The following is a 13,136-nucleotide window of genomic DNA, read 5'->3' as shown; positions in this document are numbered from 1 at the left end:
CAATAATCTTTTTTATTACATTGTATATTGTTTTCATCAGTACCAAAATAGTCCATTAATCCCTTGGGTGGGAATGCTATGGGGCTAGCTTCAGCAACTACTCCCTTGCCCCCACCCCCTCCTGTTTCACTTTAGTAATCCAGATGATGGTACGTTGTTATGAACTATTATGTTTTTTATATGAGTCTATACTCCAAATTTCTTCAAAGTATTGATGTTGATTTAAATAATCTGGTTTCTGGGCAGATGGCTTCTACACCCAGAGGATCTCCACTGCAATCTTGGCTCTTAAGCCTGTTAAACACTAATAGTTTTTTTTTTTTTCTTCGTTCAACTCAGCAGTCTCCCCCGCTGTTGTGCTCTGACAGATGAATCCCCTTCCAGAACACTCTGGTCAGTACTCTCTCTGGTTTTCCAACATGCAAATTTTTATTGATGTCTCTCAACATTCGACTCGTGTGCACTAGACATTAGTGTAATGTAAGAAAAATTTAAACTGAAGCATCACACCACTGCTTAGAGGTCTACATACAACTTCATTCCAATAAAAGTCATGGGGGGCAACAGGAAGACTAGCCAATAGTACTGAATGTATAAAAAATAACATCAGGTAACATTATTATTCAATGTTACCTGACACAAATTTGTATACATCCAATACGATTAGCTATTGGGCATTTGGTTTTAACTTTGACACTGAGGAGGGAATATTGTATTGATATTGTATTGATGTGGAGAGATCCTTATGATTTAGTCCTTATGAAAGGGGTGTTTTTGGACCCCAAAAAAGTGTTGGATATTCTTTGGATTTTTCCTCTGATTATTATTAGAATAAAGTTGTATGTGGTCCTCTGAGCAGTGGTGTGGCCCTTCATATTCCATTTGTTTTAAATGTAGCTGTGATGGTCCTTAAACCTTTGTTCATATGGTATAGGTTTGATACAGTTGGCATACTATAGTCAGGTGTCCTCAAACCTTTGTCTATATGGTGTGTGATTGGTGTAATTGGCATACTATAGTCAGGTGCTCTCAAACCTTTGTCCATATGATGTGTGATTGGTGTAATTGGCATACTATAGTCAGATGCTCTCAAACCTTTGTCCACATGGTGTATGTTTGGTGTAGTTGGTGTACTATGGTCAGGTGCCCTTCAACCTTTGTCCATATGGTGTATGTGTGGTACAGTTGGCATACTATGGTCAGGTGCGCTAAAACCTTTGTCCATATGGTGTATGTTTGATGGAGTTGGTGTACTATGGTCAGGTGCCCTCAAACCTTTATCCATATGGTGTATGTTTGGTGCAATTGGCATACTATGTTCAGGTGCCCTCAAACCTTTGTCCATGTTTGGTGTAGTTGGCATACTCTGGCCAGGTGCCTTTAAATCTTTGTCCATATGGTATATGTTTGGTGGAGTTGGGGTACTATGGTCAGGTGCCCTCAAACCTTTGCCCATATTGTATAAGTTTGGAACAGTTGGCATACTATGGGCAGGTGCCCTCAAACCTTTGTCCATATGGTGTATGTTTGGTGTAGTTGGCTTACGATTTCCATAGATATTAAATAATTTTAACATACTCATGTGCCTGATCCCATTTTAAGCCTAGAAGTTACTGCTAGCAGCAAGAAATAAATCTTTAAATATCTCTCTGCTTGGTAAGGGCGTCTTTGTTTTTCCGACCTTTGCAAAAGTTTTCATGATGTAAATTCACGGTTTTACAGACGCCTAATGCTTCAATATACTTTTGATAAGAAATAAAACGACAAAAAAAAAAATTCTCTACATGACTCAAAGACCTAAGTAAAAACAAAATTGCTGAATATCTTTCCTGCCTGCCCGGAGAAACTGCAAAGCAAGCTGGCAGTGTATTAAAGTTCTATTTTAGTGCAAAATAGCTCTTCAATAAACCAGCCAAATCTGTTCTTTAAGTTAATAATATTCTCTTTCTTCTCTTGCAGATTCTTTGTGCTGAATGTAATTTGAACCTTTAAAAAAAAAAAAAAACATATTAATGTGCCTTACTCTGACTCTAAAGTTTTCTGAGTTTCTATTTTTTACCTTTTCTTTTTTTTTTTTTTTTGTTTCTTATGGATTTCATAGCAGCTAGTGACCAAACAAATGCAAGAAATAAATGGAAAAATAGGTAAATATTTGAAACAAAAAGACGCAGGAGTGCAAATTAAAGTCAATGTATCTTTTTTTGCAGACAAATGTATTAGTGTCACTAATTCCCACAAAGGGGCTGATTTACCAAGCCTTTACTCCATGACTCATGGAGTAAAAGCAGGAGTAGCAGCCGTTTTGCCATTTACTAAAGAAATACGCTGCTAGTGCAGTGTATTTCCCTAGTTACTAATGTGCTCCGTGCGCCCAGGAGAGGGTGCATTGTGCACCAGTACAGACCTGGCGCACGGCACATTAAACTGTAAATTGCGGGGGTTTGGGCGGGAGTTTATTAGGGGGGGAGGTGGGGGGATGCAGGGGAAGTGAAGTGACATGTGTTTTGAAGTGTTTGGCGGGCCGAATTGAAAGGGAAAGTGTTTTTTGAAAACAGATCCCCGTACGCTTGCACAGTGCGCCTGAACCTCGGGAGGTTCATTTGCATACTGGGCATGCGCAGAGAGAAAAGTCAGGGATTCCCGTGCGCCTTGTCAGTACGCCGTGAAAATCTTGGTAAATACCAAGCGGCGTACCCGTGAATGCGCTGCGTGACGCGGCGCACGGGAATCTCCGAGCTGTTTTCAGCCCTGAAGGGGAACTCCGCGCCAAATTTCAAACTTGAAATCGGCGCGGGTCCCCCTCCAGGGCTACATTAGGCTCTTAGGCTTGGTCCGGAACGTGAGGGGTTAAACCCGCGCCGATTCGGCGCGGGGGTCCCCCCCAGATCCAAACCAAGCCCTCATCCCAAGCATGCAGTCTGGCCCGGACAGGAATGGGGGCGGGGACGAGCGAGCGCCCCCCCCCCTCCTGAGCCGTACCAGACCGCATGCCCTCAACATGGGGGAGTGTGTGCTGTGGGGGAGGGGGGCACTGCCCCCCCACCCCACAGCACTCTTGCCCCCATGTCGATAGGGACAAGAGCCTCTTCCCGACAACCCTTGCCATTGGTTGTCGGGGTATGCGGGCGGGGCTAATCGGAATCTGCGAGCTCCCTTTAATAAGGGGGCCCCCAGATGCCGGACCCCCACCCTATGTGAATGAGTATGGGGTACATCGTACCTCTACCCATTCACATGGGGGAAATGTAAAGTAAAATAAAACACCACACACAATAAAATATTTTATTAATCAGCTCCGGAGCCCCCCCTTTCTTCTTTAGCTCTCTTAGAAGGGGGGGTTTCTTCTCTCCCGATCTTCTGCCGGGACCCTGGGCTTCGGTGATTTCTGCCGGGGGAGGGCGCCATCCCTCGGTCCTCTCCGGAGCCTTCCGCCGGATGCCCCCACCCCATTTAAGCTCTTTTTCATTAGGGAGGGGCATCCGGACTTCGGGGTCTTCTGCCGGGGGATGGCGCCTATCCCCCGGTCTTTCCGGTGCCTTCCGCCAGGGTTCCGGTCTTCCTGGTCTTCTGCCGGGGGTGCGCCAACTCCCAGGTCTTTTCTCTGCTCCCTCTTCTGCCTGGCTCCCCCGCGGAGCCAGGGCTTTCTTCCGTCTTCTTTCTTCTCTCTTCCTTCTTCTGCCTGTCTCCTCCGGGAGCACAGGGCTTGTCTGCGCTGTCCTCTCCCTTCTCTTCCATTGGATGTTGACACGACGAGGTTCCGCGCTGACATGCCGTGTCAGCGGCGGGCATGGACTTATATAGGGCAATGCCACCATGTGACCTCAACCCATGTGACATCACATTCCCTGGGCATGATGGGAATGTGATGTCACATGGGTTGAGGTCACATGGTGGCATTGCCCTATATAAGTCCATGCCCACTGCTCAGACGGCATTCCAGCGCCGGACCTCGTCGTGTCAACATCGAATGGAAGAGAAGGGAGAAGACAGCGGAGACAAGCCCTGTGCTCCGCGGAGGAGACAGGCAGAAGCGGAAGGCATCGCAGAAGCCCGGAGAGTGGCGCCCTCCGGCGGAAGACACCGTACAAGCCCGGGACCCTCCCCCAAAGGCAGGAGCCTCCCTGGTGAAGGGGGTCCCGGTGAATTACGTCGCTGAAGACGGGGGTGGGGTGCCAGTGCACCCCCCCCCCGCAGAAACCGTCGTGGAAGCCCGGGACCCTCCCCCAAAGGCAGGAGCCTCCCTGGTGAAGGGGGTCCCGGTGAATTACGTCGCTGAAGACGGGGGTGGGGTGCCAGTGCACCCCCCCCCGCAGAAACCGTCGTGGAAGCCCGGGACCCTCCCCCAAAGGCAGGAGCCTCCCTGGTGAAGGGGGTCCCGGTGAATTACGTCGCTGAAGACGGGGGTGGGGTGCCAGTGCACCCCCCCCCGCAGAAACCGTCGTAGTAGCCCGGGACCCTCCCCCAAAGGCAGGAGCCTCACTGGTGAAGGGGGTTCCGGCAGAAGATGGCGAAGCCCGGGGCCTAATGGGGTGGTGGTGGGGGGCCCCGGCAGAAGACCCCCGGCTGACTAATAAATTAATTTATTCATGTGTGGTGTATTATTTTTTTCCATTTTTTTCCCCAGGTGAATGGGTAGGGGTACAATGTACCCCCATACTCATTCACATAGGGTGGGGGGCCGGAATCTGGGGACCCCTTTATTAAAGGGGTCTCTCAGATTCTGATAAGCCCTCCGCCCGCATACCCCGACAACCAACGGCCAGGGTTGTCGGGAAGAGGCTCTTGTCCCTATCGACATGGGGACAAGAGTGCTTTGGGTTGGGGGGGCAGTGCCCCCCTCCCCCACAGCACACACTCCCCCATGTTGAGGGCATGTGGTCTGGTATGGCTCAGGAGGGAGGGGGGCGCTCGCTCGTCCCCACCCCCATTCCTGTCTGACCAGACTGCGTGCCTGGGATAATGGCTTGGTTTGGATCTTGGGGGGGACCCCACGCTATTTTTTTTGCGCGGGTTTAACCCCTTATGTTCCAGACCAAGCCTAAGAGCCTGGTATGCACCTGGAGGGAACCCACCTTATTTTTTTTCCGGGGGTCTGGAGTTCCCCTTCATGAACAGCGATCTGTCATTTACACATGTCAGTCCCCCCCCCCCTACAGTTAGAACACACCCAGGGAACATATTTAACCCCTCCCTCGCACCTAGTGTTAACCCCTTCCCTGCCAGTGGCATTTTTTGAGTAAGCAATGCATTTTTTACAGCACTGATCGCTAGAAAAATGCCAATGGTTCCAAAAAACTGTTCGATGTGTCCGCCATAATGTCGCAGTACCGATAAAAATCGCTGATCGCCCCAATAACTAGTTAAAACAACAACAAAAAAAAATTTGTAGACGCTATAACTTTTGCAAAAACCAAACACTAAACGCTATTTGCGATTTTTTGGAACCAAAAAGATGTAGAATACGTATCGGCCTAAACTGAGGGTTTTTTTAGTTTTTTGAATATATATTTTTGGGGATATTTATTATAGCAAAAAGTAAAAATAATTTTTACATATGTGGGCGGGACTTACGCAAGTCCCGCCCACATATATAAACATCGTTCAAACCACACATGTGAGGTATTGACGCGTGCGTTAGAGCGAGAGCAATACTTTTACCACTAGACCTTCTTTGTAACTATAAACTGGTAACCTGGAAAAAAAAGAAAAAGGTCACCTATGGGGATATTCACGGAATTCATTTTGGCCCCATTGCAGGAGTGTTTCCAATAGTAAAGCGTGACATGTAAGGTATCTATTTACTCAGTGTAACATCATCTTTCACATTATCCCCAAAAATTGGGCTCACTTTTGTGTTTTGTTAATTTTTAACCACTTGAGCCCGGACCATATTTCTGGTCAATGACCGGGCAAGTTTTTGTGATTCGGCGCGGCGTCGCTTTAACTGACAATTGCGCAGTCGTGCGACGTGGCTCCCAAACAAAATTGGCAACCTTTTTTTTCACACAAATAGATTATTAAATGTGCGTGTTTACTTCTGTCTTTAACACCTCCCCTTCAGGCTGGAAAGCATCAGATCAGGGGAAACCAAAAAAAAAAAGCTCTCATTCCATTGCAGCTTGGTTCCTACATGTGTGATGAACTGAGCATGCTCAAACACTTAGAAAAAAAATATCCTTTCTTTTTAAAAGGTGAAAAACACTCATTGGATGCTCATAGAGCGTGGTTTGGGTTAATTGCAGGTGTGCCCAATTACAAGCTCACCCAAACTAGAGACTGCAATTTGGTCATGTGATTTCAATTGCTTCATTACTAGCACTGTTATAAAAAGCTTGGATCGATCAGTCCTCAGCTGCCCTCAGAAGGGGCAGGCTGGCAGAAATGCTGTTGCTAAACACAAATGTGGTTTGTTTTATTTTGCCAATGGTTTTGGTTTATTTTTAAATGATGTTCACTTTGATGTATTTGTCTATGTGGCCTTATTTTCTGAAAAATGTGTAAAGCTATGGTTAATTAGAATTTTGAAATGTATTTTTGTTTGTTTGTCTTTTTTTGCTTTCCTTGTTTTGTTGACCAATAAAAATTACTTTAAAATTGTTAAGTTTGTCTTTTGTTACTTTTTCATGCTACATATGTTGACAGCTGCAGCTGAACTAGGTTAGGGCCTAACAAATTATGTGTGATTTTTGTCTAAGCTTCTTTCCTGGTGTGTAATCATGAAATGTTTGCCATGTTTATTCTCCCTGACTTTAAAGACAAAAACTGGTAAGTATTTTATTTATTCTGCAGTGGTCCTCAGCCCTCAAGTACCCCCGACAGGACATGTTTTGGGGATTTCTCTTATCAAGAATTGCTGTCCAGACTATTTTAAAGCACATGTGCAAGATGAAGGAAAACCTGCAAACATGGCCTGTGGGGGGGGGGGGGGGGGGTTTGCTATTGGTGGACAGGCTTGACGTGCTGATTTACAGCACTGTGCTTAAATCTAGCGCAAGGCAATCCTATTCAAATTGTGGGTGTTTGAGGGAAGCCAAGTGAGTGTTAGAACCCCTGCTTTGTGTTTTTTTATTTTTGTGTTGAGCTTTGTGTCCCTTTTCTTAAAATTGGCTTCACTTCCTGTCACACAGCTGAACAGGAAGTGAGGTTAAAACCCTACCAGTGTCATTTCTTGGGGACACCGGTCAATCTAACTAGTGTCCCCATTAAGCAAATTGCACTCCAGCACTGCTGTGTACACCCCAAATCATGGGTCTTCAAACTACGGCCCTCCAGTTGTTCAGGAACTACAATTCCCATCATGCCTAGTCATGTCTGTGAATGTCAGTGCATTACAAGGCCTCATGGGATGTGTAGTTCTACAACAGCTGGAGGGCCGTAGTTTGAGGATCCCTGCCCCAAATGATTATTTAGTTTGGGGTTTAGTAAAGGCAAAGCCACTCTGCAGTACAAGCATAGTTGCTGAAAATCAGAGAGGAAGCACTGATGGTTTTAACATCCAATCCTGTAGAAGCAAAGTTGTTTTGTTTTCTTCCTTGCTTTGCACTTGTAGGAGTGGATTTGCCTTTAGTAAATGGACCCCAAAGTCCAAGATCCCTAATAATTTGGGGTGTACACAGCAAAATGCTAGAGTGCAATTTACATAATGGGAAACTATTTAGATTGATCTCTGTGTCCCCAAGAAAATATATTAGTAAGGTTTTACCCTCACTTCCTGTTTGGCTATGTGACAGGAAGTGAATGAATTAGAAAGGGTGAAGACACCTCACAAATGTTGTCACTATCAGGGGTGCAGACATCCCCAAAAAAATGAGCAGATAATACTTATTTGCAAATTAATAATTTTTTAGTTAACATTGGGTGGGGTGCTCTAACACACACATTCCTACATATTAGCAACGCTCTATCCTGGCCTATTGGCATGGTTATATTTTCTTAGGGCTCTCAATAAAACTCTATGAAATTTGTGCTTAAACTAGAACCAGGGGCGGACTGACAACTCATGGGGCCCCTGGGCAATAGAAGATTATGGGGCCCCTGGGCTTACAGATGACCACCACGCCAGGAGGTAGTGCAGAGGCGGGCAGCTAAAATCTTGGGATATTCACATTAAAAGCATGTCATTTTCGGACATATCAGGGACAGATCTAAAAAAAACACAGATTTTTACATACTGTCCCTGGTTTTACTGAGCCTGGCAACCCGGATGGGGCCCCCTAGTGGCATGGGGCCCTCGGGCAGTGCCCGAGTGACTCAATGGTCAGTCCGCCCCTGACAAGAACTATAATCAACAAGTTTTATTTTCTTTCATTTTGGATAGAGTGAGGGAGGGTTATAGGCCCTGTCAGTTTATTTTGTATTATCTGTGTCCAATTGGGGAGATTTGCCTTCACTTCCTGCCCCATAGCCAAACAGGAAGTGAGAGAAAAACTATGCAAATTAACCACTTCCCGCCCAGCCTATGGCCGATTTACGTCCGGGAAGTGGTTACACAATCCTGACAGGACGTCCTGCAGGATTTCATGCCGCACGCGCCTGTGGGGGCACGCAGCGCGGCGATCGGTGATGCGGGGTGTCAGTCTGACACCCTGCATCTCCGATCTCGGTAAAGAGTCTCTCACGGAGACGGAGACTCTTTACCACGTGATCAGCCGTGTCCAATCACGGCTGATCACGATGTAAACAGGAAGAGCCATCGATGGCTCTTCCTCACTCGCGTCTTACAGACGCGAGTATAGGAGAGCCGATCGGCGGCTCTCCTGACAGGGGGCGTTCGCGCTGATTGTTTATCAGCGCAGCCCCCCCTCGGATCACCACACTGGACTACCAGGGATGCCCACCCTGGACCACCAGGGTGTGCAAAAACAAAAAAAATATAGAACAAAAAAACAAAAAGCATTAAAAAATAAGAAAAAAGATGCCAATCAGTGCCCACAAATGGGCACTGACTGGGAAAATCAGTGCCACCCCACAGTGCCCATCCATGCACAGTGCCCACCTGTGCCACCCATAAGTATCCATCAGTGCCACCCATAAGTGCCGCCCATAAGTATCCATCAGTGCCACCCATAAGTGCCGCCCATCTGTGCCGCCCATGAGTGCCCATCAGTGCCGCCTATGAGTGCCCATCAGTGCCGCATAGCAGCGCCGCCAATCAATGCCACCTCATCTGTGCCGTCAGTACTACCTCATCGATGTCCATCAGTGCCATCTCATCGGGGCCCATCAGTGCCGCCATATCAGTGCCCGTAATTGAAAGAGAAAAACTTATTTACAAAAAAATTAACCTAAAAAAAGAAAAAGGTTTTTTTGTTTCAAAATTTGCAGTCTTTTTTTAGTTGTTGCGCAAAAAAAAAAACGCAGAGGTGATCAAATAACAACAAAAGAAAGCTCTATTTGTGGGGAAAAAAGGACGCCAATTTTGTTTGGGTACAGTGTTGTATGACCGCGCAATTGCCATTCAAAGTGCGACAGTGTTGAAAGCTGAAAATTGGCTTGGGCGGGAAGGTGCGTAAGTGCCTGGTATGGAAGTGGTTAAGGGAATCCAGTGCCCCCCCAGAACTAGTGTGTGGGTCCCCTGAAAATTACTGGGCGGGGTTATACAAAAACAGGGTGTGACCTTGACAGGAAGGGGTGGGTCATTTTTCTATTAGGAGGTGCAGATATGTAGTCAGGCCTTGGGCAGAACCAAACCTTAATATACTACTGCATATTAGGGCTTATTTAGACCGGAACCGATTTACAGCGTGTTTTTATATTGTGGGAGGAAACCCACGCAGGCACAGGGAGAACATGCAAACTCCATGCAGATGCTGTCACGGGCGGGATTCGAACCAACGACTCTTTTGCTGCTAGGTCAAAGTGCTATACACTACACCACTGTGGTGAACGAACATGATTGCAGCTGAAAGCATGAGATCTTTTTTTTTTTTTTGCAATACCATGCTTTCCAGCCTTATTGACCCCGCCTCTCTCCATAAAGAGGACCTGTCACACACTAGTCCTATTACAAGGGATGTTTACATTCCTTGTAATAGGAAGAAAACTGATCATTTTTTTTTTATTTTTTTATTTCAGTGTAAAACATTATAAAACTAAATAAAAATAAATAAGAAAACCCCAAAAAATTTTTTTAAAGCGCCCCGTCGCGACGAGCTCGCGCACAGAAGCAAACGCATACGCGAGTAGCGCCCGCATATGAAAACAGTATTCAAACCACACAAGTGAGGTATCGCCGCGATCGTTAGAGTGAGAGCAATAATTCTAGCCCTAGACCTACTCTGCAACTCAAAAAATGCAACCTGTAGAATTTTTTAAACGTCGCCTATCGAGTTTTTTAAAGGGTAAAAGTTTGACGCCATGCCACGAGCGGGCGCAATTTTTAAGCGTGACATGTTGGGTATCATTTTACTCAGCGTAACATTATCTTTCACAATATAGAAAAAAATTGGGCAAAATGTATTGTTGTCTTATTTTTTAATTCAAAAAAGTGATTTTTATCCAAAAAAAGTGCGCTTGTAAGACCGCTGCGCAAATACGGTGTGACAAAAAGTATTGCAATGACTGCCATTTTATTCCCTAGGATGTCTGCTAAAAAAAAATATATAATGTTTGGGGGTTCTGATTAATTTTCTAGCCAAAAAATTGTGATTTTCACATGAAGGAGAGAAGTGCCAGAATTAACCCGGTGGGCAAGTGGTTAAAGTACTCATGGCTATAAAGAATAGAGTCATTGCTCATTAAAAAAAAAAAAAAAAAAAGGGGGTCCCTCCAAATTTAATTACCAGGCCCTTCAGGTCTGGAATGGATATTAAGGGGAACCCCGCCGTAAAAACCCCAAAAAAAAAAGACGTGCGGTTCCCGGCAAATATCCATTCCAGACCCTTCAGGTCTGGTGTGGATTTTAAGGGGAACTCCACCCCAAATTGAAAAAAAAAATGGCGTGGAGTCCCCCTAAAAATCCACACCAGACCCTTATCCGAGCACGTTGACCTGGCCGGCCGCAGAAAAGAGGGGGGGACAGAGTGCGGCCCCCCCCCTCTCCTGAACCGCACCAGGCCACATGCCCTCAACATGGGGAGGATGTCCCCATGTTGATGGGGACAAGGGTCTCATCCCCACAACCCTTGCCCGGTGGTTGTGGGGGTATGCGGGCGGGAGGTTTATCAGAATCTGGAAGACCCCTTTAACAAAGGGGACCCCCAGATCCTGACCCCCCCCCTGTGTGAAATGGTAATGGGGTACATTGTACCTCTACCATTTCACCCCAAAAAAAATGTCAAAGTGATAAAAATGACAGTAGCCGGTTTTTGACAAATCTTTTAATAAAATCTTCTTTTCTTCTTTCCTTCGGGGTTCTTCCGCTGCTTCTTTCTTCTCGTCCACATCTTGCCCGACGTCTTCTTCTATCTTCTCCGTCCGTCCTTCCGCCTTCTGGTCCCGCATCTTGCCCGTTGTCTTCTCCGTCCGCCTCCTCGTCCGCATCTTGGGTCTTCTGCGGTCTTCTTCTCGGTCCGCCGCCTTCTCGTCCCCTGCGTTTGAATTGTAATTGGCCGCCGTTTTCCCGCTCCTGGGACCCGCCCCCCTCTGACGCCACAAGTAAACTCCTTAGAAGGTCATGTGCGTCAGAGGGGGGCGGGGTCGCAGAGCGTCACACAGCGGGGGAATTCAATTTCAATCGCGCCGCCCGGAGAAGAAGTTCCCGCCGTGTCACACTCATGTGACCCCGCCCCCCTCTGACGCACATGACCTTCTAAGGAGTTTACTTGTGGCGTCAGAGGGGGGCGGGGTCACATGAGTGTGACACGGCGTGAACTTCTTCTCCGGGCGGCGCGATTGAAATTGAATTCCCCCGCTGTGTGACGCTCTGCGACCCCGCCCCCCTCTGACGCACATGACCTTCTAAGGAGTTTACTTGTGGCGTCAGAGGGGGGCGGGTCCCAGGAGCGGGAAAACGGCGGCCAATTACAATTCAAACGCAGGGGACGAGAAGGCGGCGGACCGAGAAGAAGACCGCAGAAGACCCAAGATGCGGACGAGGAGGCGGACGGAGAAGACAACGGGCAAGATGCGGGACCAGAAGGTGGAAGGACGGACGGAGAAGATAGAAGAAGACGTCGGGCAAGATGTGGACGAGAAGAAAGAAGCAGCGGAAGAACCCGAAGGAAAGAAGAAAAGAAGATTTTATTAAAAGATTTGTCAAAAACCGGCTACTGTCATTTTTATCACTTTGACATTTTTTTTGGGGTGAAATGGTAGAGGTACAATGTACCCCATTACCATTTCACACAGGGGGGGGGGTCAGGATCTGGGGGTCCCCTTTGTTAAAGGGGTCTTCCAGATTCTGATAAACCTCCCGCCCGCATACCCCCACAACCACCGGGCAAGGGTTGTGGGGATGAGACCCTTGTCCCCATCAACATGGGGACATCCTCCCCATGTTGAGGGCATGTGGCCTGGTGCGGTTCAGGAGAGGGGGGGGGGCCGCACTCTGTCCCCCCCTCTTTTCTGCGGCCGGCCAGGTCAACGTGCTCGGATAAGGGTCTGGTGTGGATTTTTAGGGGGACTCCACGCCATTTTTTTTTTCAATTTGGGGTGGAGTTCCCCTTAAAATCCACACCAGACCTGAAGGGTCTGGAATGGATATTTGCCGGGAACCGCACGTCTTTTTTTTTTTTGGTTTTTACGGCGGGGTTCCCCTTAATATCCATTCCAGACCTGAAGGGCCTGGTAATTTAATTTGGGGGAACCCCTACACATTTTTTTGTTTGTTTTATGAATGAATCCCTTTAGAATTGTCAGAGCCGACAATTCATTATAGCCGCGTGTGAAATTTTAAATGACTTTTTTCCTTCAGAATGTCACTTTGTGCAGGGGGAGTTCTAAGTGCGGGAAAAATGCGCTATTTCACATGCTGACATTACACCCCCCCTAGGTACGAAATTTAAAGGAATATTTCACTTTTATTGTTTCACTTTAAGAATTATTAATTTCACTGCTCCCGAAAAAACGGCCGTTTTAAAAAATAAAAAAAGCATTGATACATGTTCCCTGGGGCAGGACTGAGGTCCCCAAACACTTTTTAGGACTAAACTTGCAGATTAGCCTTTAAAATGAACACTTTTGATTTCTCCCATAGA

Source organism: Rana temporaria, chromosome 8 (genome assembly GCF_905171775.1).
Source record: "Rana temporaria chromosome 8, aRanTem1.1, whole genome shotgun sequence".
Taxonomy (NCBI): domain Eukaryota; kingdom Metazoa; phylum Chordata; class Amphibia; order Anura; family Ranidae; genus Rana; species Rana temporaria.
Note: the sequence above shows the minus strand (reverse complement) of the source record.